Source organism: Tupaia chinensis, unplaced genomic scaffold (assembly GCF_000334495.1).
Source record: "Tupaia chinensis unplaced genomic scaffold, TupChi_1.0 Scaffold000276_1, whole genome shotgun sequence".
NCBI classification, from domain to species: Eukaryota; Metazoa; Chordata; class Mammalia; order Scandentia; family Tupaiidae; genus Tupaia; species Tupaia belangeri.
In genome coordinates this window covers 1265968-1271177 of record NW_006159758.1, presented here as the reverse complement: position 1 = coordinate 1271177, position 5210 = coordinate 1265968, and positions in this window count along the sequence as shown.

Below are 5210 nucleotides of genomic sequence, written 5' to 3'. Positions count from 1 at the left end.
CAAAATTAAAATTTAGAAGTAAGTCACAGAAGGACATGTCGAAGATTATTTCCAAGAGGCAACATATTAAGATTTGTATAATGTTTTTGTTTTATGGGACTAACTCTTCCCTGTACCTCAAAGTTCTTCTCTTTGACTTTTAAAAAGTCATATTTTGTATACAGTTTAAGGACACATTGCATAACGAAGATGAGGCTTGTTTGTGTATCTTCCTCTTTAAGGGGACGTCTAAGCGTCACAACTCAGTATTAGTGGTTAGTGTAGGGCATTATTTGTGTTATGCACTATAAATAAGCAGATGATGTCACCTCTAGTGTTTTTCCACATGTCAAGAGTGATATTCAATGTATTTAATCACTGATATACACATAATAATGCTATCGGTTCTACTAACTTGTAGAAAGGAAACGTTTTGAGAAACTATACTATGATATATTGATATTTTGTAGGGCCCTTTAAAGATCCCCTTAAAGTGACTTTTTAAAAAAATTCCTATAATACTCACTGAGGAGAGTGAGTACGAGAGAAAGAGCAAATGAGAAATCACCCCGTGGAGTGGGTGGCCATGTTTCAATCCCTTTTCCTCCATTCCCTCAGGATTTGGGGCACACATGCACATGGCATGTGTGTGTGTGTACAGGAGCGAGGGTGAGTATGTGTGTGGGAGTGTGTGAGAGGGTGTGTATGAATGTGTGTATAGTGTAGAATGGGAAAGGAACCCCTCTGGGAAAATGTCTCCTCTGGTCACTGTGGGACCAGAAAGAGAGAGTGAAGACCTACTGGGCTCTGTGACCTTGGGACAAAGAACAAGAGTTATCCTGTGCCCAAGAGGCTGGAGTAACAAGGAGAGGAGGGACACATCTCTTCATGTCTCTTCATAAGTAAGGATGGGTAAGGATGGATTGCGGCACTTGGAGATGCAGAACAGTGGGCCTTGCTGGTCAACAGCTATATCCAGTCTCACAGGTAGTCCCTTCATTCTAGAATAATGCAAACAGGAAGACTAGAAGTTTAGATTATAGCTTCTGGACTAATAACCAACACTGATTTTAGGCTCTCCCAAGCTACCTCTACCTAGAAATATTACAGAAATCTAAACAAGAAAATCAAGCAGAAAAATGCTGTAATCTTATTCAAACACGAAGGTTCCTATGGATAGCAGTCACATTTTCTTGACGGTAAAGGATTTAGCACACAGTGGGACACATTTAAGACCTACTCCAAACTCTCCAGGTTCCTATGGATAGCAGTCACATTTTCTTGATGGTAAAGGATTTAGCACACAGTGGGATACATTTAAGACCTACTCCAAACTCTCTGTGTGCAGTTTTATTTATATTGTGTCCTTACTTTAGAGTGATACAGGCCTGAGATTTGATGCTCCTGATTTTAGAGAAACCATTTCCAACAGTCATTGGGGGGTTTTATTGCACTAAACTAAAACCCAAATATTCAATTGATAGAGAAAAATGAGGCTGCTTACAAACAGCTCTTTGGTGTAAATTAAAAAGTTATTCCTGAATCATAAAAAAGCCACTTGAAGTTTATATTATTGTAAAGACATCCAGAGCTCTATCAAGCACCCCAACTTAATTTATTAGTATCTGAAACTGACAACGTGCCAAGGATACTGATTAATGAACCTGAGTTTGCAAGCCAGGCATGGGCTAAAGTGATTCTCTTTAATAGTTTCCATACAGACTGCAGAAAGAAACCCAGCTCTGTGATCTGCCCTATGTCAGAAGAGACTCAAATGAAGCCTGTTTTAATTATGGCAGTGTGCACTGCTCCCTCCCCACTGAATTCTTCAAATTCACTGAGACATAGATGGAATTTAGAAATGTTCAGAATCTATAAATTCTTTACGTTTATTCTTTCTTCTTTTGTTTGTACTTTGGAGAGTTCAAAATATGCATTTAATTAAAAGTTTGACACAGGTTTGGATGTCACTAAACAATTCCAGTATCAATCATATGGAAATGGAATCCTCTCTGATGAATTAATACGGTGAATATTTAAGCATGTGATGACCTTGCAAATTCCAGGGCTTGAGTTTTGAAATGATCTATCCAAAGTGGCAAAAATTCAATATCTTCAATTAAACACTAAAATAATGTGTATTAAACTAGGCAGAAGAGCTAAGGATGGGTGAGGAAACTATTTCTTTTGTCATGTAAATACACTGAGGGAATTGTTTAATGCATACAAAAGGTATTTTTGTCTATATATAGAGGCACAAAGCTAAGTGGAACACAGTTATTGAAACCATGTATAAAATCCCCTAATGTATTTTCTAAAGTTCTTGAAATACAAGGTCCATTTACATTGTAATGGCCCAGAGTAAGGAGTAAGTCTTCAGACTTTGGTTATGATAATGACCAACATGATTCATGAATGAGGGCCCTTTGACCTCCAAAACCCTCACTTTAAGGAAAGATAAGGTTTTCATTTCAATATAATATGTAAGATGTCTTTGCTTTTTTTTTTTTGAGAAGTTTTTGCTATAGGGCGCATGTGCTCGCCAGAAAGACAGAGAGAAACAAAGAGATAGAAAACGAGAAATCACCCCCCCCCCAGGGGGGATGGCCAGGCTGCAATCCCTTCTCCTCCATTCTCCTCTCGGGATCTTGGGCATGCATGCACATGCGCCGGGCATGAATTTAAGCCACCGGGTCCGGGACGTGACCCATGGTTGGCTACATGGGAGTTTAGTAACATAGCCATTATGCTAACTGCTGTTCCCTATGTAAGATGTCTTGTAGGCTGGAAACTGCTGATTGTGAGCACAAAGACTCTAGGCTGAATGGCTCCAGAAACCTGAAGAGAAGTTTGATTATCTAAGGCCTCACCAATCAAGAATTCCCATGAGATGATCACTCCCTCTTGAACCAATCACTGAACTGATCATGCCCCTGGGACCACTACCCCTAATTTTGCCCTTAAAAATGCACATGGGGAACATCTCAGGGAGACCAGGTCTTTTCAGCATGAGCTGCCCACTCTCCTTGCTTTGCACTTTATGATAAAGCTGTCCTTTCCTTCACCACACCGTGTGCCTATAGTTTGGTTTTATAGCGCTTGGATGAGTGAAACTGATTTGAGTTCAGTAACATTATTGATTTGAAATTATTGTCAAGCTTGTGATTGCCAAGGGAAATTCAAGTCGCATATAGAATGGGAAGCCAAAATTCTGGAGATATTAGGTCTTCAGAAAAGTCATGAGGTATTTTTCTGTTTTCTATGCAAAAACACATCATGACTTTTCTGATGACTCAATATATCACAGATTCTCTTTTCTAGTGGTTGAGATTTCTATCTTTTTTATTAGTATCTTGTGACAATGTTACTTTTCTTTTCTTTCTTTTATTTTTTTTCCCCTGAGAAACAACAATGAGAGCACTGGAGTGAGAGAGAGAGAGAGAGAGAGAGAGCGAGAGAGAGAGAGAGGGAGACAGAGAGAGAGAGAGACAGAGAAAACACCTCCACAGGGAATGGTCCCATTGTAATTCTTTCTCCTCTATTTCTCCCTACTTTCAGGATCTGGGGCACACACACACACACACACACACACACACACACACCCAGTATGCTTTTCAAGTTTCCAGGTCTGAGACTCAAACTGTGCAGCCAGCCATATTGGGTCCTGCTTACCATAACCACTGTTATGGGCTGGCCTTTATTTTCCTTTTTATTTCCTATCCCATCACCAAATCTTTCTAAAATTAGCTAAGAGTGTTGGCTTAGACAACTGATCCAACCATCTTCCCAGAACAAAAGAAAGGCCTAAAACTCTATGCTGCATCTATTAACCCCAATGGGTGGGGTATGTGTGAACATGTGTGCATGTTTGCCTGTGTATGAGTGTGTGCATGTTCATATGTGTGTGAATTAAACATGCTTTTCTTTTTAAAAATTTTTTTATACATTCGATCACATTATTTAGCTTACAAAGTGAACATTTCAATATGTGAACATTTCTCCCCAGTCCAGTTGATCAAAATATCTTCAACTGCTAACACCACACCTCCCCATCCCATCAATGCTCTGCCTCCGTATCCCTCCTCCAAATGTCCTTCCTTAGGCCCCCCTCCTCCACACACACCATATCTGGTATTCACACCCATCTCTTGTGTTTATACAACGTTTAGTCAATCAGTTTCAGACATAGAGTGCAGACACTCGGTATATATTAAGTGGGGACATACAATGTTTTTCTTGCAGCACTATAATGTTTTAAGAGGGGGGGAACCAGCAGTTAGCGTAATGGCTATGTCGCTGGACTCCCACGTAGTCGACCGTGGTTTGCGTCCCAGACCAGGTGGCTTAAAACTCACGCTGGGTGCATGTGCGTGCGTGCCCAAGATCCCGAGAGGAGAATGGAGGAGAAGGGATTGTGGCGTGACCATCTCCCCTGGGGGGTGATTTCTTGCTTTCTGTCTCTATGTCTCTGTCTGTCTGGCGAGTGCACGCGCCCTATAGCGAAAACCTCTCCAAAAAAAAAAAAAACAAAGAGGAGGAAAGCATCACTAGCGGTGTGTCATGTCCTCAATGTGTTCAGGGCCCAGTGAGAGAGGCAGATGATCTTACCAATCTAGAATATTGGTCCACATGCCTTCCCTGAATTCTTAAACCAAAACAGCTCTGAAGCTGTAGTAGTTTTTGTTCGTTTGTTTGTTTGTTGGAGAGGTTTTTGCTATAGGGCATATGTGCTCACCAGAAAGAGACAGAGAGACAGAAAGAGAGAAATCATCCCTTAGGGGGGATGGCCACATCACAATTCCTTCTCCTCCATTTTCCTCTGTGGATCTTGGGCACACATGCACAGGCGCCTGGCGTGAGTTTAAGCCACTGGGTCTGGGACTCGAACAATGGTCAACTACATGGGAGTCCAGCAACATAGCCATTATGCCATCTGCTGGTCCCAGTGTTTTTTTAACAGTTCACTTGGCAATAAAAACTTAGCCTGCACTTGAGCTACTTACATTTTTATTTATACCACTTAATGTGAATATTTATCTATTTTCCCACTCAAATATTCTATACTTGATTATAAGGTACTACTGCAGATCCCACTGCAAATTTTATGTAATATCCAATATATATACCATATTACCATTATAAAATACAAAAACTGTGCATTTTGAAATATATTTGGTGCCAAATATTTCATGTAAGAGGTATGCATTATAACTACCCAGGTAGCGATTCCC